Here is a 25,212-nt window from a genome sequence, read left to right on the forward strand (position 1 = left end):
GTTAATTTGTCCCCCTGTAGGCTATAGAGTCACCAGCTTGTTGCGGTGGATTCTTGAAACACTTACACCAGTCAGGGTAAGTGATTAGAACTATTGGGCAATTCCTTGAGAAACAGTTAGGATTAGACGACAGTGTAAAATATGTATTTACTTTCTTTTATAGGGACATCGATAATCCCCTGGTTGCCCCCATTGTCCTGATGAAGACTCGCACGTCCCAGGCATAATACACCGTATGGCCTTAAGACGAGTCGAAACGTTGACCTTTAATATACATAACCTGGACCCGACCAATAGTCTCTACATTGTTGTGCAAAATTTATGATTTATTGATGTACAATGTATCAGATGTTTTCTTTAAATAATTTAGTGGTCAGGTTTTGCAGGATGGGTGATGATGATCCGTTGCTGTGTTAGTAATTAATTAATTTGGTGTCACTACTTATTTGATTCCTTTCCCTCTCCAAACACATCCCCTCTTTCTGCACTCCTTTGCTTTGTTGCACGCTCCGTTGGGGCAACCGTCATGTAATGTTTTGTAGTAATGAATTATTGGGAATGAGTGTAATTGTGAAGCAATAAATTAAAACATTGCTTTTCTTTTTGATACTGTTGTCTACTCGATGCCCTGATTTTTGATTTATTGCATTTTTTGTATAGAGCTGATTAATGTATAGATGCTCCTTACTTAGTTGAATTAATGATCACTTACTGATGAACTCAGTTTATAAATTATAGAGTTCTTGGACCATTGTTTTCTAATAACGTGCTATACCCAGGTCCTGTACCTTTTTGGGTTACCCCATTATTATAATGTCTACAACGACAGCAAGAACAGTAATTGCCTTCGTACCTGTCTGACTCTGTACTGTGATTGTAAAAATCTCTTTCTAATAAAATCTTTTGAAATAAAAAAAATAAAAAATGTTTTTAAAAAGCTGCTTTCTGGCTGATTGTTGTTTGATTAGGCATAACTCAAGTCTGAACTGTGCTGGAGATGCTTTTTAGGGCAGGTTGAATAAAGAGAGATAGATTTCATGTTGGGTGTAGATTAAAAAAGTGCCACATTTGTCCAGGAAAGTCTTGGTGGCAGATGCAATGGTAAGAACAACTTGACTTTGATTACTTTTAAAACTGGCATAACTGAAGGATTCTTAATCAATTTCAAAAGTGATTGAAAAGCAAAGAGTAGGGATGTGAGTTTTCCTTTTAGGTTATGTTGAAGTTGCCCTCCTTGGTCATCTAGCCAGACCACCAAATATTTGTATTTATTGTTTTTTACTTGACGAAGTTTCCCCAGGTACCACTTTTCTTGCTTTGTTTATGTTTTAAAGGTTAAAATTAAATTAATTAATATTGCAATCGTTTTTAGAGTATCTTTTAATCACTGTACACCTTCTCCAGTTTGATTCAGGAGTACCACAGTATCAGCATATTGCACAGATGTACTAGGTTTACCTCCTATTTCTGCTGGATAAGATTTGGCTGTTTCGCAGTTAAGATTTAATTTGCAATGAAAAGATTGTATTTTGTTAGCACTAAGACGCAGCCTTTCTTAAGGCGTCCTTGCATGAGTATTTTTTTATGGAAATCCCTCTGGTTATCTCGAAGCATGATCTGAGCCCAAGTTTCAGAATATTTCTTTATGGTATCCGGAGAGTCATGAAAATATCATGGTGAGAGTCTATAGTTCTCATCTCAATTGTGAGAGCCCAAAGTTCCATGATATTTTCAGGACACTCAAGATACAATTAAGAAATGGGAGAGTTATAGATTTGAAATGGTGAAATTCATGGGAAAATACAATTGTAGAACTGAGTGCTTTCCTTGAAAAAGAGGTGTTACCTCAAAACATGTGTTGATTGCTTTCTACTAGATCTTTTGTCCAAATAAAAATAAGGAATAAAGAATGCAAGATGATGAAAAGATTTGAGTCCACTGTCTATTTATTTGCAGCATCAAATGTATTTAATAATTAAAGATTCTTCTTTTGAAGACGCATCAATTCTATACTGCAGCAGTCGGGTGTTGTTGCTGGAAGTGTGAGGCGCCGGGCATACTATCTCCTGACCCCTTCCTTTGTAACTTAGTAATTTGATGATGTCCATTAATGGCACTAAGGCCAGATTGTAATGGTGTTGAGGCTGTGTGGTGTCAAAGTTTTGAAGATATCTATTTGCTCCAAAGTTTGTAATTTCCTTTCTTGCAGTTACAAAAAATGGGCAATTACCTTGCGGTCAAGTATTGTCAGCTATGTGGACGTGTGGTGTTAAACAGGGCTTATATAGTCTCTCCACTCATTTTAATAATTCTCTATGCCTAGTGCCACTAGGCTGAATGGTTATTTATGGACTTACTATTTGTGAAAATGAATCCTTTGATTCTTGTGAGATACTCATTTCACTAAGGATGTATATTTCTTCCAGCTTATTTATTGCTGAAGATAATTATTTGAAAATCAGGAAAAAGTTTACTATGAGATTTTTCTTTTACTTTTACTTCTTTATTGCACTTGGACAACATTGTATAAGGCTGATTTTGAATAGATTGTGATTTATTATTTAAGGATATTGTTCTAATGTGTTCCTGATTGTCGGTGATTTTAGGTGTATTGTCTACATCTGCACTTGAGATGACTAGTACTGAGGCGATAACAAGTTTCTAATTTTTGAGAATGTTATCTTCCTGAAGAACAAGTTATGTACCTTTGGTAACACTTTTTCTGGTGGATATAGTATCTCCCTGTGGATTCCTCACCTCATGAATATCCCCTGCCCCAGCATTACGCAGAAACTATTTCCTAGCTCTCCACGCTCATGAGGTCGTTACAATGCTATGGCTCCACACGCGGCTCCGCATGACGTCACCAGAGCCATAAGAGAGCCACGTCAGCATGATGACGTCAGTTCCACCCATTTTTACCGTGCTCCGAGGCAAACGAGCGGACCGACCATAGAAACAATGCATACACAATACATAGTATTCACACAAATACACACAGTGTAAAGTGATAAAGGAAAGCAAAAGAAAACAATCATTTCCTATAAGCCTAGACAAAGGCAAACAGAGACAATATAAAATGACAATATGAAAGAAACATATTAACCAATACCTCTTTTAAGGTATAAAAGAGTAGACAACGGGGAGGAGGGTGGGTTAGTGAGGAATCCACAGGCAGATACTGTATCCACCAGAAAAAGTGTTACTGAAGGTAAGTAACTTGTTCTTCTGATGGATACATCTGCGTGTGGATTCCTCACCTCATGAATAGAATCCCACAGCAGTCCAACCCACGAAGCAGGGTGTCCACCCTTCTATACCAAAAAGTCTTGCATAACAAAACACGCAATATGGCCGTCCCTCCTCACCTCGGAATATAAGCAGTAATGCTTAGAGAAAGTGTGGAGGGAGGCACAAGTTGCATCCTTACAGATGTCCACCACAGGAACACCTCTGGACAAGGCAGAAGTAGATGAATTAGCCCTGGTGGAATGAGCTCAAATGCTTTAAGGAGGCTCCTTACCAGCCAGGGAGTAGCAGACTTTGATGCACAAGATGGTCCACCTGGATAGAGTGCACTTGAGCACTGCCTTGCCCTTCATGCGTCCAATGTAGCCCACGAAGAGCTGATCTTCCAAACGCAAATCCTTTGTTCTATCCAGATAAAAACTAGCCACCCTCTTAGGATCTAAGCAGTGAAGCCTCTCCTCCTCCTTGGAAAGGTGAAGGGGGTAGAACGTAGGGAGGGTAATGGACTGCCCTAGATGGAAGGGAGTTACCACCTTAGTCAGAAAAGCGGCCCTGGTCCTGAGAACCATCCTTTCAGCATGAATAGTCAGAGACGGAGGCTTAAACGCAAAGCCTGAAGCTCACTCACCCTCCTGGCCGAAGTGATAGCCACAAGGAAGACCCTTTTGGAGGACAGCAGTTTCAAATGGCCAACTATACAAAGGTTGAAATGAGGAACTCATTAAGAAAGTTAAAACTAGATTCAACCCCACTGGGGCATAACGAAGGGAGTGGGCGGAAACATATTATTAAGGCCCTTAATGAATCCTAAAACAATCGAAGATTTAAAAAGAGACGGCTTATCAGGCAAACAAAGAAATGCCGATAAAGCTGACAAATAACCTTTGACAGTAGCCACAGCACAACCCTGCTGGGAAAAATGCAGCAAAAAATGAAGAACGTCTGAAAGATGAGCCTTTAAGGGATCAATAGACTTCTCTCCACACCATTTAACAAATCTAGACCACCTGTAGGAGTAAATAGACTTGGTGGAGTGTCGCCTGGCTGATAAAATAACGTCCACCAGGTCAGGCGGGAGCGAGAAATATTTCAGGTTGCCTCGTTCAATCTCCAGGCATGAAGGTGCAGGCTCTGGAGATAGGGGTGCAGGACCTGCCCCTCTGACTGTGAGAGGAGCTCTGCCCTGAGAGGGAGACGAAGCAGAGGGTGCGACGAGAGGTGAAGGAGGTCTGTATACCACACCCTTCTTGGCCAATCCGGGGCAATCAATATAACTTGGGCCCGGTCCTGGCCAATCTTCCTCAGAACCCGAGGAATCAGGGGTATGGGAGGAAATGCGTAAAGGAGTTGTGAGCTCCAACTCAACTGAAATGCGTCCCCCAACGCTCCCTACTTCGAGAACTGGAGACTGCAGAATGACGGGCACTGCACGTTCTCGAGAGTGGCAAACAGGTCCACCCGAGGAGTTCCCCACGTCCGGAAGATGTGAAGTAGTACCTCCGGATGTAGCCTCCATTTGTGGTCAGAGGAGAACTGCCGACTGAGACTGTCCGCATGCACGTTCAGCAACCCGGCCAGGTGATTTGTCATTAAGCAAATCTGATGGTCCTGAGCCCAGGACCAGAGCTGCAACGCCTCTCTGCAGAGAAAGTACGACCCTACTCCTCCCTTCTTGTTGATGTACCACATCATGGTAGTGTTGTCCGTCAGGACCTGAACTGCCTGACAACAAAGGGAGGGAAGAAAGGTCTTGAGTGCCAAACGTATAACCCGCAATTCCAGAAGATTGATATGAAGCAATCTTTCCTTTGAAGACCAAAGACCCTTGATCTCCAGATTCCCCAGATGAGCACCCCACTCTAGGGTAGATGCATCCGTTATCACTGTGGCCACCGATAGAGGAAGGTGGAAGGGCTTTCCTCGAGACAGATTGCCCTCCACGCTGCACCTAGACAGATCCGCTGCAGTCTCCTTGGAGATCTTGATCGGCTCCCCAAGATCCCTGTTGTGTTGAAACCACTGCCTGCAGAGGCCCCACTGAAGTGCCCTCATGTGCCAGCGTGCATGATTGACCAACAGAATGCAGGAAGCGAACAGACCGAGCAGGCAAAAGACCTTCAGAACTGGAACAACCGCTCCATTGTGAAACAAAGGGATCAATTCTTGAATGTCGAGAATCTTTTGTGGAGGCGGAAAAGCTTGGCACACAGTGGTCTCCAGTACTGCCCCTATGAACAAGTTGTGCTGTGAGGGCACCAGGTGAGATTTGGGCACATTTATTGAAAAACCCAATTTGAACAACAGCTGGGTTGTTACTTGCAGATGATAACGCACCATCTCTGGCGACACTGCCTTGAGTAGCCAGTCATCCAGCGAGGGGAAAACTGGAATCCCCAACCTCCTGAGATGGGCAGCCACCACCGCTATTACCTTGGTGAAGACTCGAGGTGCAGTAGTAAGACCAAACTGGAGGACCGCAAACTGGTAGTGTTGCGAACCAACCATGAACCTGAGATACTTCTTGTGTGACTTCAGGATGGGGATGTGAAAATACGCATTCTGCAAGTTGATGGACACCATCCAGTCCTCTTGCTGCAGCGCTTGAAGAACCTGCGCTAGGGTGAGCATCTTGAATCTCTTCTGCCTGAGAAAAAGATTCAAGACTCCTAGGTCCAGGATGGGACGTCACCTGCCATCCTTCTTGGGGATCAGAAAATACCGGGAGTAGCATCTCTGGCCCTTTTCCTGCTCTGGGACCACATCTATCGCACCTTCTTTTAACAGGACAAGCACCTCCTTCTGAAGAAGGAGTACGTGATCCTCCGTGCAAAAACGTTGGCAAGGGGGTAAGGAGGAGGGAATTCCCAGAAGGGAAGGGTGTACCCATTTTTTACCAGATCTAAAACCCAAAGGTCCGTAGTGATCAATTTCCAATCCTGTAGAAAATGGGTAAGCCAGCCCCTTACAGGACCCGCATGATCCAGGATGGCGGATCTACGGCTGCTTTCCTGCATTACCGGGGGGGGGTTGGAGAGGTAGAGGAGGAGGAGGAGGAAGGCTGAAGACCCGCTCCACGAAGGCAGCCTCTGCCTCTGTAGTTCTTGTCAAGGGGTTTTGCTGCTGTTGCTGCTGCTGAGGCTGACAGAAACTTCGAAAGGAAGACTTTCCAAAGCTACGGGGTCTCCTACAGCCATCACCCTTTGCCTGAGTCTGCAGACCCAAGGACTTCTCTGTGGCCTTGCTGTCTTTAAAACTTTTGAGAGCAGAATCAGCCTTTTCTCCAAACAGTCTAGACCCATCGAAGGGGAGATCGAGAAGGGCAGCCTGCACATCAGGTGAAAACCCAGAGGACCTGAGCCACGCATGCCTTCTCCTAGCGATAGATGAGCCCATCGCCCTGGCCACTGAATCTACAGTGTCCAGGCCAGACTGGCTGACTTGGCGACTCGCAGCCTGTGAGTCTGCCAATAGCTCACAGAAATTTCCACGATCTTCCTCAGACAATTTTGGAAGAAGCTGTTTAGCCGAGTTCGTAAGAAAATGAATGTATCTACCCAACAAACAAGTAGCGTTCGTGGACTTCAAAGCCATACTCACTGAGGAGAAGACCTTCTTTGCCAACTGCTCCAACTTCTTGCAATCCCTGTCAGCAGGAGCCTGTGGGAAGGTGCACAAGGACTGTTTAGAACATGAAACCTGCACCACTAAACTCTCAGGCGAAGGGTGAGTTGATAGGAACGCAGGATCCCCTGGAGCAGGCCTGTACCTTCTCAACACCGACCTTGAAACTGCAGGAGCTAAAAGAGGCTTACGCCAGATCTCAAGAACTCGCTCAGTCAAGGCATCATTGAATGACAAGAGCGGTTCAACCACAGAGGAAGGAGAATGTAGCACCTTTGTGAGCAAATTAGGCCTATACGCAGCCACAGTCAGCTGCAGATCCAAGAGCTCTGCCGCCTTCCTTATCACAATATGGTACAGTGCTACTTAATGCATGGGGGAAACTTTCTATGAAGCAAAGTCCCACTCCGGAGAGGTGTCCAGTCCACTTGCCTCACACAGACCCTCGAACACATCCACCGACTCATCAATTTCACCTTTCTCCTTTTCTTCAGCCTGGTACTGCTCCTCTTCTATCAAACTCTGCACCTCTCTCCTCGAGCACATCTTCGGCTGCAGCGTCGGTGGCAGCACACGGCGTTGATGGCTCCAGGAACGACATTGTAGACGGATCTGGAGCAGCAACCAGCGCCGTACAAAGCTGAAAGGAAGGTTCGCTGGTTGGAGTCGGGGACTGCACATATGGTGTTGACATCCTTGGAGCTAGAAACTGCCAGAACGGCGCCGTTGTTATGAATGGTACGAAGGGTGCCTGAGGATAGTTTTGAGGCATGCCCAAATCAAATGCCAGAGGACCCATGGGACCTGAAGGTACACCAGAAGGGTATGACACTCTGGCAAATGCGCCATACATCGCATTTAAAAAATGCGTGGGATCCGAAACCGGTCCTGGAAATTGTGGATACTGAGCCGGTTCGAGATCCAAACTTGGCACCTCTGGAGTCGGAACCACCAGAACCACAGGCGGAGCTGAAGGTGCCTCCTCGCCCGCCGGATTCGTTAAACCTTCCAAAATCGGAGAAGGTCTCGGCGTCGGTGACTGCGCCGGTCTACCCCCTTGCGAAGGAGAATGGATCGGAGTGGCTTGAGGAGACACTGAAGGCAAAGGTGAGATAAAGTCCTTTTTGCGACATCGAGGAGCCGGAAAAGGCGACCTCGAAGCTACAGCCTTCGACGAATGGCACAGAGAGCGATGCCTCTTCTTCTTCTTGTGCTTCCGCATTCGAGTCACGCGAAGTCGACGACCTCGACTTCAAACATTTTGGACACCTTTTTTCTTTTCTTACTTTAGCCATGTACAGCTTGGCTTTCCGCTCATTCAAGGCCTTTGTGTTCATTTTACGACAACAAGAACAGCCCTGGACGGTATGGTCCAATGATAAACACCACAGACAGTCCTCATGGTGGTCAGTAATCGACATATGTCCCCCGCACTCTCTACAGGGCTTGAAACCCGACTTGCTCGGAGCAGACATGGCAAAACAAGAGAAGGAGATAAAGCCAAATAACAAGTATCCAAAGAAAGTATGGAGAGTCCCAGAAAAACCGTTAGCGTTGACAGCCACAGTAAAAAGGGAACTGACGACCTCAGCTTTTCATCTCGTGTTGGTAGGGCCCTTTCTAGATTTCCATGTCCTCGCAGTCAGATTACTGGAAAGAGCAAGGTCCAACAGTCTGTTTCCAGCTTTTTTGTTTTGTGTCCTATCGAACCACCCTCAATAAGCGATTCTCTGGTGTCACCTCAATGTCCCTGCGATGGGTCTCTCCTGAGTGTGCGACAATATTCAGCAATAAGTTTGTAAATGAGGGCAGCTGCAATTCATACAAAGGAAATTAGCAGATTAAGACGAACATCTGTGGCAAAGTCTCGGGTCTCCACCATATATATGCTACATTTTCTAGGCAGTGATGTAGGTTTGGTGCAGGAAATTATATTGGGTACATTTCAGTCTTGTGTTACAGGACACCCTCTTTGTATAATTCAATATCCTGCCCCATTCCCTGTCTACTATGACATGATCTAAGTCCTCTTCCCATTCATGCTTTACCTTTATTGGGCCAACCCACATTGATTGCCCTATACATCAAAGCAATCAAATATCTCCCACTTTATATTGTTAGAAGCAGGTGCAGGACAGCCTGTTGTGGGGGTCTCCCGCTCTCAAGTTCCTTATTGTGTAAATGCATGTGTGAGTGCCTCATATGTCAGAAACTGTGGCCAAAGTATTGTATCAACTACTCAGAAGGCATGACAGTACCATTTAAATAAGTCTCCCAACGTAAAGTTCAGTCCATTGTCCCAGATGGTGAGCCTTAAAACAATGAATTATTTCCTCCAGTGGCCCCCTGTGGAAGATCTACAAGTGGTATATACAGTTTTTGAGCACTTTAAGGCTATGGTGAGTAAGGTTGGCATTTTCTAGGATGGTTTTACCCTGTACAGCAAGAGGTCTGTCAGACCTCTCTGATTAAGCTCCCTTCTGACTTGTCCCATACCCCATTCTTTTCTCTGTCTAACCAACAAGCAATCCAGTGTAGCTATGCTGCTAGGTAATATAGCTTTAAGTCAGGAACTCTGAGGCCACCTGAGGGGATTTAATACTTAAGGTTGTCTAGGGCAACTTTCTTCCTCCCTGTGTCCCTGATCAAATCCAGTATCAAGGAATCCACCTGCCGGAACCATTGCCAGGGGACACACACCAGAAAATTGGCAGAGAAATAGAGCAGCCTGGGTAAGAAAGAAGAATTTGTTAAGGCTATCCAGGTCATATTTGGGAGTGTTAGTCACTGAGCCCTTGAGTGCCCAGAACACAAACCCCAAATTCCCATCTTTCAAGTCAGAAGGGGAGTGGTATATATTCACCCCTAACTATTTGAAGGTACGGGGTCCATAGCATTCCCAACATCTATATATTAGGCTCCTCTCACTCCAGTATTAAGTGGAAGAGATACATTTTGGAATTGTTTGCTTTCAGTCCCTAGATTTTTTTAAAGTCCCTTAGTAGCGGCTGAGTCGGAGTCAAGTCAGGTTCTCCATTTCTGATGTAGAATAAGATGTCAGCATTTAAGGATTCTACATGGGTATTGTCCATTGTAAGAAACCTCTACCCCCACCCTCCGCCCTACTTACTGCTGCTAGAAATTCAATTGCTATAGCCAAAAGCTGCAGAGAGAATGGACAGCCTTGTCTGGGGCCATGATATATTGGGTATTAAGAAGAGATTCACACTTCCATCTGAACGCTTCCCCTTGGATGATCATAAAGTGTCTCAATCCAAGAGAGCTCTATCGTACCATATCAAACACTTTCTCCAGATCCACTGAAGCAACCAGTGTATGGGGGAAAGCATCCACGTCCGTCTTGTCCAAGACATGATACAGTTTACTCAAATTGTGCAACATGCCACGAGTCAGTAGAAATCCCTCTGATCTCTATGAGCCAGCATGTGATGGGAGAAGCATGTTGCCAGTATCATGCTAAAATTCTTAAATCAAGGTCCCAAATAGAGAACAGTTGGTGTAAGAGACCGTATCTGGATCTTTCGAAGTTGATGTATCTCTGATTATCTACCCCTTTTATAAGTTTTATGTGATCATGTTTTAGATAATACCTGAAAATGTATTACTTTTTGCAATATGAGGCTCAGTTTGTGTTTTAGTCAACTGTACATGATTCTAAATGCTTAATATCCAATAACTTTTATGTATGTATATTTGTTGACTTTGCTGGCCTAATGGCAGAATAAAGTACTGTTTGATTGATTGTCTGTGTCTGTAGGTTTAAGGAGACAACTAGCGCTTCTTGGGTTGTCTAAAGGAGCTCTACCTTCTCTAGGGCTGCTGCATATATCTGAGCCAGCTGTGGAACTAGGAGGTCAGAGTAAGTGTAAATAAATTCAGCCAGCTGCTCAACCACCTTCAGCCTCTTTCCTCTGACCAGCTCTTTATTGGCACCTCATAATTCATTCTGGGTTAGTGGACCACCCAGTGCCTTCCTATCTGTCCTTCCCAGTACCCTGAAAAAGGCCCTGTCAAGGAAAGCTTCTGCTGCATCGCAGGTAGCCATTTCCTGAGGACCATATAGTTTCTTATTGTAGTCTAAGAAGTCATTGTCAATTTGGCCCTGCTCATAAATCATGGAGCATCCGGTCCCCTGGACGTTTAACATTGGAGAGCATCTCGACTCCGATCTAACAAGCCAAGCCAACAATCTTCCTGGACTGCCCTCCCTTTTGTGTACTCTAGTGACATATTCACAATAATTGTGACATTGGAGCTTGTCAATACGTTTTTTACATTCAGTTTTGCTACCGTCAAGCCTCTGTTTTGTATTTGGGTTTGCTGCCACCTCCAATTCTAACTCATTAACTGTCCTGTTCAGCGGAACCGACTCAGCATCCAGTTCCCTGCCAAGTTACTATGAGGGGATTATGGTCAGAGTCGTTTTCCCCAGGTACTCTGACCTCACCAAGGATGGGCTCAGCTGGCTCGAGCATGACACTCTGTGGAGGAGGGCATGGACATCATGTAGTTATAATAAAATATATAATCCTTTGTAATGCCGTGGTGTAACCTCCAAATATCTAGCAACTACCAACTCTGTATCCAACTGGTAAACCCCTTTGCCACTTTAATTGACTGTGCCCCTGATACTGGTGGTATAGAGTGGTAAAATTGGAGATCTTTAACTGTAATTTCGATTCAGTAGCATGGGGGAGGATGTCATAAGTCCAAGTTGCAGTGAAAAGGTGTTTAGAAAGTCAATCTGGTCATAATTTGGGTCGTATATGCTACCCAGGAGAACCTGCTGCACATCCAGACTGCCTGCTGCCAACACCATTCTTCCCCTCTTTCTCTAATCTATTGTGTGTGGGATAAAAGGGAATGCCACGTCAAATCCAGATCAAGGCATCCTAGCAGGGTGGGTCCAAGGCATGTTCCCTTGGAGTTCAACAGTCACCAAGCAGCACAGCCAAGGGTACTCAGTTATACAGTGTCTATACCATCTATGAATGGGGGGACAGTCCACACCAAAGTTCTTTCCAAGTTAGTCGACCTAGTAGGTTGGATCAGAGGTCAGTTGAGGGGTAATCGGGGGATGGCTATCCACCATCAGTCCTTGGCTGTCTTCCTTAAATAATTGTCTATGTTCAATCTCTGAGGCCACTAGTATCACAGCAGCTCTGCTAGCCTCCAGCTGTTGTTCAATCAGCTTCTAAGAGCCAACCTTTTCCTCTCCTTCACCCTCCAATGCAGGTTATGTGATAACTTTGACACTTGTGCCTCCACACCATTCTTGTGCAGTTCCATTGAGTCCCGGGCTTTAACAGGTTCGATTAAGAATAGGGATTTCCGGTCAATCATGATCTTGAGTTGGCTGGGAACACTGCAGCCAATGCCCCTATGTTAAATAAGAGTAATTTTGCAGGAGGGAGAGGTAAGGTGTGAGGCTGCTGCAAACAGAGGTGAGCCGCCTTACCATGGCCTCTGCAAAACGTGCTCTCTGACTGCTGGCTTCTCAATTCTGAGTTCAGGAGCACACGATGTATTGACCTCTATGCTGACCACTTTGCTGCTCAACCTGAACTCCCATCTTCAGCTCACAGTAACTGATGGCCACTTCTGTCCAGGAGCACTGCAATGGCGTGACATGCTGTATAGAGAAACTTGCTGCCTATGCTTGCTGCCTGCTTCCACACTCCGCTCCTCTCCATAGCAATCAACAATGGCCAGATCAAACCAGACTCTTGGCATGAGCTTCAGGTAGGCTACACAAAAACAAAAACATGTATTTAGGTCTGGGGTATTGGATCGCCTCATAATCATAAAACATGGAGACTTAGCCATCAAATTAATGAGTTTAATGTTACTTCATTCACAAACTGTTTCTAAGATACAAAAACTGAAAACTCTCCCAAATTATTGTATAAGATAGAAATAGTTCTCTGCAAGTGTACACTTTGTAAAAATGGTATTCACAAGGGAATAGTCATTCACACCAGCAAACATCCAATTGAATTGCATTGTATTCTATTCCCAAAAGTTGATTATGCACTTGTTAGAGTATTTATTAACATGAGCAGATGAGCAGTTTTGTGTGAGTTAAGCCATAAGCTGGGATGATTGACTGTTGTTGACTAGTCAGTACATGGCAGGAGTTTTCTATGGTTCTCTTTCAAACCATAAACCCAAACATTTGCAGGTATTCACAAGCCCCAATCTCAACCTACCAACCTCTGAAAAATGTTAGATATCATGATCCTTTCGAGGGCAGAAATAATTTACCTAGCAGGGCGAGAGTAGTAGAGTACATCCTCCGCAGCAAATCTGGGCTAGTTGGAATGATTTCCGACATGAATTTTCACAGTTATTCCGGAAGGGTGTTCTGTCTACATGGTGACAAAGTATGCATCCTGCCAATGTAATGTCCCCGACCAGATTTCAAAGCAGGTGGGTCTTGAGTGTAACCACGGCAGAGACTACTCTGTTTCCACCATGGTTAGAGCCCTCCAAGGCACCGGTGAAGTAAGGGTGGTCGGACGTTGACCTGAATGTCTGCCAACCAAGTTTAGATGGGCGGACATACAGGTCAATTTTCACTGCACATTACTGCCAGGAAAACCCTGAGAGTATGGGGCTGTAAAAACCGAAAAATGCCTCCCTCGCAATGGGAGATAATTCATATGGTGAGGGGGGATTGTTTTTTATTTTTATTTTTTTTAAACTTTGGTGTATTGTTTTAAAAAAAATAAAAGAGTATCTTAGCTGTACGTCACTAACAGGTTTGACGGTGCTATAGGGCAAAGTTGCAACGCATTGACATGAACTGCCTTGATGGCGGTTCTTGTCAATGCATTAAATATCCACCAGCCAGACAGACATTTATAAATTTGGCAGTCAGAACATCTACTGGGGTAACAGAGCAAAATACCTAATTTTCCTGGTGGAGGATGTACCAACCGCCAAAAATGTTTGGTGTATTATTACATCACTAGAACCTTATATACTTTTATTATCATTATAAGATGGAGTTTTATCATTTAAAGATGGCATTTAAGGTTATCTATTGTGTACTCTTTCGCCTAACAGATACACAAGTAAATCATAATTGTTCACATTCTTTTTTTTTAAATGTGTTTATTCAGTTCTCAAGACAGCACAACAACAAATAGTGCAGCAAAGCATAATCAATTAAATACACATTGTGTAGTGGAACTGGGGGAAGTATGGACATAATCAATACTCAGATATCTGACTTCCAACACACATCTCCTGGGGAAGGCCTACAAAAGCCTAACCAAGTTACTTTCCAGAAATGTGCCCACTGGTGCCAGAGGGGGTAGGCTATTGTGCTTGTGAAAGTGGCAGTCCAGTTCCAGAGTTAGCCATTTCAGAGACTGCGTCTTTCCTCCCATCCACGGTCAAGCCTATCTTATGACCCAGCGGTACAAAAAGGGGGGTGGTGATGGACGGAGCATCTGAATCAATCAAACACTCACACCCAGTCAAAAGATCTGGGTTTAATCCATCACCGTTCTTTAGCCCACTCTGCCACCCCAGTTCAGACATGGCTATATGCAAATCAGTCTGACCCTGTGCCTCATGGGAACAGTCCAGCCCGAACTGCCAAGCCATGTCTTCCCTGGACCGGAAACAAGCTTCCGAGGACCGGTTTCTGGCATTCCAGCCGTCTTCAGCCCGGCTTGCTTGAATCCAGTGGCAAAGTGAGCAAGGTACTCAAGTCTGAGCATGCCCTGCCACACTTATGGCGGCCAAAAGCGGTACAAAAAGGGTGGTGGTGATGGACGGAGCATCTGAATCAATCAAACACTCACACCCAGTCAAAAGACCTGGGTTTAATCCATCACCGTTCTTTAGCCCACTCTGCCACCCCAGTTCAGACATGGCTATATGCAAATCAGTCTGACCCTGTGCCTCATGGGAACAGTCCAGCCCGAACTGCCAAGCCATGTCTTCCCTGGACCGGAAACAAGCTTCCGAGGACTGGTTTCTGGCATTCCAGCCGTCTTCAGCCCAGCTTGCTTGAATCCAGTGGCAAAGTGAGCAAGGGACTCACGTCTGAGCATACCCTGCCACAGTTATGGCGGCCAAAAGCGGTACAAAAATGGGGGTGGTGATGGACGGAGCATCTGAATCAATCAAACACTCACACCCAGTCAAAAGATCTGGGTTTAATCCATCACCGTTCTTTAGCCCACTCTGCCACCCCAGTTCAGACATGGCTATATGCAAATCAGTCTGACCCTGTGCCTCATGGGAACAGTCCAGCCCGAACTGCCAAGGCATGTCTTCCCTGGACCGGAAACAAGCGTCCGAGGACCGGTTTCTGGCATTCCAGCCGTCTTCAGCCCGGCTTGTTTGAATCCAGTGGCAAAGTGAGCAAGGGACTCACGTCTGAGCATACCCTGCCACACTTATGACGGCCAAAAGTGGTACAAAAAGGGGGGTGGTGATGGACGGAGCATCTGAATAAATCAAACACTCACACCCAGTCAAAAGATCTGGGTTTAATCCATCACCGTTTTTTAGCCCACTCTGCCACCCCAGTTCAGACATGGCTATATGCAAATCAGTCTGACCCTGTGCCTCATGGGAACAGTCCAGCCCGAACTGCCAAGCCATGTCTTATGACCCAGGGCTGTGTCGTGTCTACCCAATGCAACTAGCATGGTAGTCCAGTACTCTAAAGCCCTTTCTGCATGCTTGTCTGTTCATACCTTCTAGAGTCTGTAGTCCTCCCAGCTGCCCATTCCAACGATTCAGCCCTTCATTTAAATAAAGTCGGTGGGTTGGGGATGGCCCAGTGAATGGCAATATGTCATCGTGCTAGGACTAAGCCGAATTGTGCAAACCTGTATCTCATTTTATTCCCCTTTTTAGGTCTCGCCCTGGCGAAAGCACGCAAAGCGCGTTCTAGCTGCGAGAACTATAGTTGTCGGCTCAGCTTCCAACGAGCCAAAGTGGAGACAAGAGATTGGCACGCGCAGCAATGTAGAATGGGATTTGGTCGCGCGCGTGAGCTTCTTCCGTGGACAGCATGGCAGAATCAGGCACACATACACAGACAAACACGCGCACACACACACACACACACACATCCCCTCCCTCTCTGCCCCCCCACTCTCACTCACCGGGTTCTTTCCGCGTGTCCTTCTCCCTCCGTAGCGGGTCGGCAGCAGGCTCTTCAGACTCCGAGGTCGGCGTGTGTAAAATAATAGTCAGAGACTTGATTGAAGTTGTTGCGTAGCTTTATTCTCATGCATATGTAGTTATATAACAACGTGTCTTCTCCGGCGATCTTCAGCTTGCGCCGGGACAGCCGATGTGCACGCTCACGGCGACGGCGTCTCGTGCGCTCCCACCGTGCTTTCAGTTTCACGCCCCAGTACACTGAACTCAGTGGGCGGGTTTTAACGACGCTGATCGCAGAGATCCTGACTTTTTTCTATGGGACCGTACTGTGAGCGAGCTTGAATGCTGCGCAGCACCAGATAAACCTGTCTACGGCATTGGATTCCAGGCCAGAGGTTAGCAGAGGACCCAGTTACATTTTTACAATGGGACCCGTGCCGGTGAGTTGATTAATGAGGGCTGGCTTTAGCTTGTTCTTACATGAGGCGGGCACGGGGCAGCTAAAACAGTGACTATGGCAGCCTTTAGAAAGGGGTGGTTTATTTATAGGGCACTCAAGACACGTGGCCCTTGTCCGCTGGACGCCTGTAACGCGAGTCCGTGGCCTGTACACGAAGCAGGCAGCTAATGGGCCACATGTGAATGTTGGCATGGACCCCCAGGTGTGGCGAGAGCCAGCGGCGCCCTCTGTGCCCCGTCGGTGTGCGCTGTGTCTGCCTTGGCACTGGCCCTGCTCTTGCTTTCCGTGTTGACGACATGCTCACGCTTTAGAAATCGCCACAGGGGTTACGCGGCGGAGGTGTGGAGCCGCGGGGGCACACTGCCGCAGATTCATCACACTCACCTCAAACAGTGTCTGTGGGCACAGGCCTCCGAGCGGACGTCATGGTGGGGTGTTTATGTGGGTGATGTAGTCTTGGTTTGATCCAATTAAATTAAGATGCCTGCTCGCAATAATTTGTAGGCGGTAGTCCCAGAACTGGAAAAGGCGGCTGTGGTGGGTTAGAGCTGTCATTGCAGTGTCAGAAAGGGCAGTGGGGCTGGCATAGAGTCAGTCAGAGCTCGGTTCTTGTAAAAAACAGCCCTCCCTTCACTTACGTGGGCAGAAAAGAAATGTAGTGTCTGTCGAAGACCTCCAGGCTTATAATCTTACTTTCTGCCTCCCCCATAAACATGCAGAACCCCACCCCGTCCCACTTTGAAGGATTAAACCCCAGAATAGACCCCACCCTGTCTTCGTGTTCCCTTGATACATGATTCCAATTCCGGCTCTCCTTTCTCAGTGTCTTTGCTCTGTCATGTGATGTTAATGGCATGAGCATAGAGCTCAGTCTGTCCCTGGTACAGCATCGCAGCGCTTTCAAGTCTTTCCAAGCAGGTGTCAGGGTTTTGTCCCAGACTGGAGTCTATTGTGGCTTGTGAAGTTGTGAAGCCAGCAGTCTAAATGTGTGTGTTTGTTTGTTCAGTGATTCTGTCCACCACAGTGGGTAATATTTGGGTGAAAGACCTGGGTGTTTGATGGGGGGAGGGGGGAGAGCAGACCAGACCACCAGAGTGCACCCCCAAAACGGGCCCAGAGAGCCCCTGCCTCAAGGCTTTAACTTTAGTACCAACCTTTATAAGATTACGAATGGATTGATCGAATGAAAAATGGCATTATTTGTCCTTGTTCCTGTCCCCCTCCCCTCGTTCCTGTTCCCCTACCCCTTTCTGTTTCCCTCTCCCACCCCCTCAGTCCCCTCCGTTTCTAAATATCCCAGCCAGTAATCTCCTGCTCCAACTGCTAATCCAGGAGGTGCCTGGCCCCCCGCAGCTCTCTAGTTCGCGCTCCAAGTCTGGAATCCAGTGCAAATCGATTCTTAGAGCAGGACAGCAAGGGAACTAATACTGCCAGCAGGTACTTTTACCTACCTCACTTGGCCCTGCTGCCTCCTACCTATCTGCTCTCCGTGCTATCTCAGGGGTCAACTGTGGACACTGCCAACACTCTAACAGCTGCCATTAATATATAAACAGAGGACACAACCAGCACAGCACAAACTAGGAGCAGCGTGCTACTGTAACCGCACATCTGTGTCTACCGCAGTGATGAAAAATGAAGGGCTGCCGATAGTGACATCAGTCGCATCCCCCGGTGCACACCCGTGTCTCCTTGATGGTTAGTCAGGGATTCCATCCCAAAAAAATTACAAAACAGTAGTGTTCTGAAAGACTTTGCTGTCATATATTTAGTCAGAAAATTCATTTGTTGTCTTTGTATGAAATTCATTTAATTTCATGTCGATTTGTTCAGACATCACAGTTATTCTTCCAATGCATTTCGGGCATTGATTAGCCCTTCATCAGGGAACATGTGCCACAAAGATGAATACAAGAAAAACATTCGTAATTAAACTCAAGTCCTGTTCATAAAAATGTAACGAAAAATCATGTGACTGTTGCTTTATATGCATGCATCTGGTTTCAAAAAACTCGTGTTAAGTGTATTCAAATAAAAACTGGTGAAATGGAAGTGCTGAGAGTGAGGCAATAGCCCGTGATTAAGTGGAGAAGTGGAGAAGTGGTGCACACGGATGCGTATGTACTTACATGTATACGAAGGTATTTAAGTGACCTTAGGAAAACGGTTGCCGATCGCGTTCATCTGACGAGACTGAAACATGAGAGAGTATTCGTCAAAAATCTAGAACCTACAAGAAGGTTCATATTGTTACATGCACGGTAAACATACTTACTTCCAAGACGCGTAGCGTCTTCTTGTACGTCTCACCGGTTCCTGTACGTGTTCAGGATACTCTGTGCTTCTTCCTCAAAAAACAGTGAGGACGCGATACGATTGGTGGTCGAGTTCCGATCACATGATCTCAAAACATGGTGTAAAGACTAAGTTTCTCGGGTAAAAGAACCCGAACGTGAAAAAAAAAAAAAACGAATATGAAACTAGAAATGTGTACCATATATAATGATGATGATAAAAAGTGTAAAAAGAGTACGCAAATATGAAAATGTGAAGGAATACACGTGTGTCATGATGTCATATATACAACTAATGTTGTGTTGTGGGATGTGCCAACACATCGGAACTGAATCAAAGAAACATAGCGCCGTAATAATAATAAATTGGATTGATATCACAATTCATAAGTAACAAGCAAATTCAATGCGATCATTTAAACCACACGGTTTACTCGAGTTCATCAAATAAATCCAATTGTTCTCCCTCTGGAGCAAAAGTTTGTTGTTGTCAATGCCTTCTTTTTTTTCTGTTGTCTCCAAAATTAGAAATTGCAGTTGTGATACATTATGATGTTCTTCAGCAAAATGGAGTGCCACTGAAGATTTCAAATTGTGTGTTCTGATATTTGATTTGTGTTCATTGGTTCTTGTTTTAATTTTTCTCTCAGTCTTGCCAATGTATACTTTGCCACATGGGCATTTTAGCATATAAATCACATTTGATGTGTCGCAAGTGGCGTTGACTCTTAATTTAATCTGATGACCCTTCATTGGGTGATGTATGATGTTCCCTTTGATAATGTTGTTACAGTTGTCACAATGTAAACAAGGCCTGGTTCCTCTGTATATGATGGATGTTTTGGTTTGTGTTTTTAGTAACTCTCCCAAATGTTTCCCTGTAGTAAAGGCAAAGATTGGAGGTTTGTCGAAAATGGCGTTGAAGTCAGGTTCTGCCTTTAAAATTCCCCAATGGTTTTTACTGAGTTTTAAAAATTGTATGCTTGATGTAGAGAATTTCGACACCATGGTCCTTTCTTGCCTCATTGATTTTTGTGCGTGGCTTTAGAAGGTCGTTTCTCTTCATATTATGCACCTTCTGTTTGGCTATCGCTATCATCTCTTTGGGATATCCTCTGTCAACAAACCTCTCTCCCATCTCATCAAGTCTTGTTGTGGCTATGTTGGGGTCTGACCTGATTCTTTTGACTCTCATCATTTGTGAGAGAGGAAGATGACGTTTAAGAGCTGCTTGATGAAAGCTGTTGTAATGTAAGGTGTTGTTTCTATCTGTGTTCTTGCGAAATATGTCAGTTTGAATCCCTTCTGGGGACAAAGTGATCAAGACGTCTAGAAATGTGATATTTTTTTCCGAAATCTCCCGTGTAAGCTGGATCCTCTCATCGATCAAATTCAGATTGAGCAAGGCTTCTTCCAGTTTATCTTTAGTGTTGGTCCATACAATGAAAATGTCATCAATATATCTAACCAGCATTTTTAAGTTGGATGTCCAGTTTGGATTATTCAAGATGTTGTTATCTTCGTACATTTTCATGAAGATGTTCGCGTATGCAGGTGTTGCGCAATTTCCCATTGAGGTTCGTACCAATTGCTGGAACCATTAGGTCTCATACTTGAAGTAACTCTGATATAGGGTAAAAACCATCAGTTCCATAAGAAAAGTTTGCATGGATAAATCATATTCTGTTGTTAGAATGGCTTGTTTCATTGCTTCTAGTCCAGCATCATGTGGAATAGACGTGTAGAGTGACTTCACGTCAGCTGTGCAAAGTATCAGATGTTCATTCTGTGTGATTTCTATCATGTTGAGTTTCATTAGAAAATCAGTCGTATCTTTGATGTAGGTCGTGATCCGTTTAACTGTAGGTTGAAGGTATTTATCTAGAAATGAACCAATGGGTTCATGTAAACTACCTCTTGTAGAAACAATAGGTCTTAATGGTGGGTCTTCCAGATTCTTATGTATTTTTGGCATCATGTAAAAGGTAGTACTCTTGGGATTCTGTGTGATTAAATAGTTCTTGATCCTTTCATTGATGATTCCATTATTTTTAGCTCTTAGGATGATTTCTGTCAGTGTCTTCATATATTCATTGGTAGGATTAGTCTCCAATGGTGCATACATTGTGGAATCTGATATGTGGTCAAAGACCTTCTGTTTGTACATGACAGTATTCATTATTACTAGGCCTCCACCATTATCAGCTTTGACACAAATAAAGTCTTTGTTGTTGGCCAACTTTTTTAATGTACTGAGATCTTCGGTGGTGATGTTCTTTCTCGTTGTTTGTTGAACTTTGAGTTTGGCAAGATCTTGTTTCACAAGAGTTTCAAAGAGATCTAAGGTTTTATGGCTCATCGGAGCTAAAAAAGTACTTCTGGGTCTAAGTCCTTTCAGTTGGTCTGGTTCCTGTGATGTGGGTTTAGGGGTAACGTTGTCGAACAAATGACGTAATCTCAGTTTACGCATCAATTTAAATAAACTGATCTCCAATTCGAGGGTGTTGGTCTGTGTAGTAGGGACAAAAGATGTCCCTTTTTGTAAAAGTGTGAGTTCTTCAACAGTTAATTTGTAGTCTGAAATGTTAATAACTAGTTGGTTTTTACTGTGGTTTTTTTCTTGTCTTTCAATTTGGATGCCACACTGCTGGTTTCTGTGGAAGTTGATGGTGCTCTCTCGCTGCTTGTAGTTGGTTGTTTATTGTGCGGTTGTCGTCTGTTGGTTGGAGGTCTATTGGAGGCATCACTCCCTGATGAGGAGGTATCGGTATATTGCGACTGGGGACGGTTCCTTCTCCTTTGGGCATATACCTTTGCCCAGGTGTAAACCTCTCCTAATTTATAGTCGAGGGTGTCTCGTCTGAATTTTCTAATCTTTCGTTCATTGATGTCTTGTGTGTGTTTGGTGATTTGTTTGTTGACATCCTTAAGTACTGTTGCTAATTCTTCAGCGGACATCATCCCTGTAAGTTCCTCTGTAATCTCCTCCATATCTCTGGTCAATTCATTCAATATTCCTGAGAGTTCTTCTATAATTAGCAGAATCAGATCCAATGAGCATTTGTTTAAGATGGCATACCATTGTTCTTGGAATTTCTTAGAGTTCTTACATAACGATCGTTTAAGAGCAATCCGTAATCCCCTCGGGATGCGCTGTACTCTGTGATATTTGATTAATGTACTGGCGTGTAGTTTTTGGTTAACTTGTCTTTTCGATAGGTATAATAATTGTTTCAAGTTTTGTTCTTTGGTCCTGTAAATTCATCTACCGCAGTGATAACACATTGCAAGCTGCATTAATAATGGACACTAACAGCACTACACGTTCACTGACAGCTGCCATTCCATATTGGGTGGGCACAAGTATCCGCTTGCTACACCGTAATATGTACTCATTAGCCTGGCATATTTCTTTGTGACCTGAGCTAGGTTGCTGCAGGTTGGCGTCTGCATTTTTTCCTAAATAGTTCTCATATGTACAATTAATAAGGCCGAGTGTTTTAAGTGCTTCGTTCCGGTTACACCAGTCTCTTAAAGTTTCCAATGCAATAGGTCTCGCATTTAAGCTATTAGCATTGTAAATGACAATGCCTTTTCTTTATGTTTTAAAAACCAAATACATAAATAAAAGGCATTGCCATTTACAATGCCAATAGCTCAAACTTGCGTAAATGCGAGACCCATTGCATTGCAAATGCTTGTTTGGAAGTTGCAGTAGCCCTAACAGACATTGGCGGGGGTAAGTTCCATCGCCACTTTCATTACTTTACCTACCTCCTTATGTAGCACAGCCCAAAACGCTCACAAATGCACACATTTTCATGCAATGTGAGCGAACTCTGGTTGGGACTCACTCTCACCGCACCCAACATAGTTCTGCTGGGTGCGACGGGTAGGCCCTCTGCAAGCGCTTTGGAGTCATATATGCCCAATAAAAAGTAAGTAAATTAGCACCAATTTAAATCCGGCATTGCTGGCTACTTCCTGTACCTGTGCAAGAGCTCTATTCCACTCTCCATCTGTAAGCGGGGATGCCAGCTCCCTGTTCTAGGTGGCACATATTTTCACTATTTTCAACCGCCTATAATTTTTGTAAGGCTGTATTCAGCTGGTAGAAGATGTCCTTGAAGGAGCTGAGATTTAAAATCTCCTGCAGCACATGCAACTACTCTGGCTCTTCTGGGACGGAGGTCCATAATTTACGGGCTGTGTTTGATTTGCTCACCTATTGTAGAAATTGCCTCCGATAGACGCAACAGTGTTTCAACCTCGTCCTCAGAGATGAAAGTTCCATTTAGAAATAGATCACCGGCATTCTGGCAACCTCCCTCAAGCCATCCTGTGACAGCCATGGACCCACTGATGTGTATGAAGGGCCGTAGCCACCGGGCCTGAAGAAGTTTAGCATAGGGCACTTGTTTCAAAACCTTCCTAACTGCTCTTTCCCTCACCTGGGCCACCTAATGAATAATAAACCACCCGCACTGGTATTCTTGCACCGCACAGTAGCCTCTTGGGAAGTTGGATACCTCAGTGGACCCAGACAGTATTTCTATCTTCCAATTAGGTCCGTCCTCGCCACACATTGCAGCATATTGTAAAAGACCGGCTAAATAATACAGCAGAAGATTCCAGAGCCCATGTCCATTGCAGCTGAGATCCAATTTCGGGATCTACAGTCAGACTCCACTCCTCCTACCCGCTCAGATCAGACTAACCAACAATGTGTCAAGCTGTCTAAACAACAGCAGCACACAGAGCAAGTTCTGCATCATTTAAAGACAGCGAGGCAACAGGACCATTTCAGCCACCCTTCCCATTGCCAACAGGTGCAATGTGGTCCAGAAACGTACCACGGCTATTTAACCTTCCATTCCCATATTTAACTTGTATTGGAGACGGCCTTCGTGGGTTATCTGCAGGCCCAAATAGCTGAAACTCTGGTTCACCCAAGGAGGGCCCACCACCGGTAGGGCTTATTCATCCCAGTCTGCCAGGGGGAACAGTACAGTTTTGTGTCGGTTAACGCAAAGCCCTGATACTACGCCAAAGTATGTCATCAGCTGCATGAGGAGAGCCACGGAGTGCACTGGGTGGGTCTCGCACAAAAATCCATGTGTTGTCTGCATACATGGACACACCAAGAGTCTTGTTGCCCACCTGTATGCACCAGCTCTGCATCTTATCCCTAAGATATACCGCCAGCGGCTCTATAGCTAGGGCGAACCGAAGGGTCAACAAGGGGGATCCCTGTAGCGTACCTCACTTAATAAGATAGGCATCAGACACTTCGGTACCCACTCGCAACCACGCCCTTTGTGCTGTGTATAGAAAATGTACTTATGCCAGGTGAGGTTCCGTGAATTCTGGACCCGTTTCATAAATATCGTCGTTTCATGACGGTTTTAGTATCAGCAGACCGAAAATGGCGAGTATAATATGTACGAGTATTTTCGTCATGTTCGAGTGACGTGATCACCATGAAATCAGGGATTCCGTTCTGAACCCTTGGGTTCCATTTTGTGCACGGCAGCCATTTTGTGGTTGCCCTCACATAGGCCGATGACTAAAGCCGAACGAGTCCTTGGGACACGTACACCTTTAGTCGACTTCTGTGTGACCTGGACAAGCTGACTCCGTTGCCCGAAGCCAAACCTGTTAGGCCAGTTCCTTTCCCAGTAGCTGGTCGAGATTGAGAATCAAGGCACAGGACATCATAAACCTTTTATTGCACACAACTATGTCTTATCTGACTCACACCTGTCTCTGCTCTTTTCTTTATGGCCTGTTTACGATGAGGAGGTGCCCGTTTTTATTAGGGGTCCGTCCGATTAATCTGATGAAGAGTGTTGGGCCTTTCCGGGTAATTGATGGTGGGCTGGACAATGAAATGTGGGTTTGTCATGCAATGCTTTTGTCGTGTACACATGGGATTGGTCAACTGTAAATAAGGAATGTTTGCCTGAAGCACAATATTTGGTATAAAAGGGATGACGCGCTTTGTAAGATCGAGCAGTCTCCTACGAATATACAGTCATTGTACTTCGTGGACTTCTGTTACTGGTTGCAGCCAATAAATTTGATCTTTGACATCACCAAGAAGTTGCTGCGTTTCTGTAATTCTGAGACAGGTGAATCCGGAGATTTCGGGTATGTCCCCTGGCACCGCTGGGTTCTAAATAACCCGGTTCTCCATTTGGCGCCCAACGTGGGGCGACTTCAGCGGTACCGGTCCAAGCCTGATGATCGTGAGGAGCTTCGTGTGAAAATTCTGGAGGAAGGCCAGCCACTTCATCGACCCCTGTATGTCGTCGTGGTCCGAAAGTCTTTGCTGCGAGGTTCCCCGCTTTCCGACGGCTACGAAGGACTGCTTCCCTGACTGTCGCCCTGTCTTGGAGCCTTAGACGATTTGTAGAGCGAGACGTTAGACGGGTC

The sequence above is a fragment of the Lissotriton helveticus genome, chromosome 10 (genome assembly GCF_964261635.1).
Source record: "Lissotriton helveticus chromosome 10, aLisHel1.1, whole genome shotgun sequence".
NCBI lineage: Eukaryota > Metazoa > Chordata > Amphibia > Caudata > Salamandridae > Lissotriton > Lissotriton helveticus.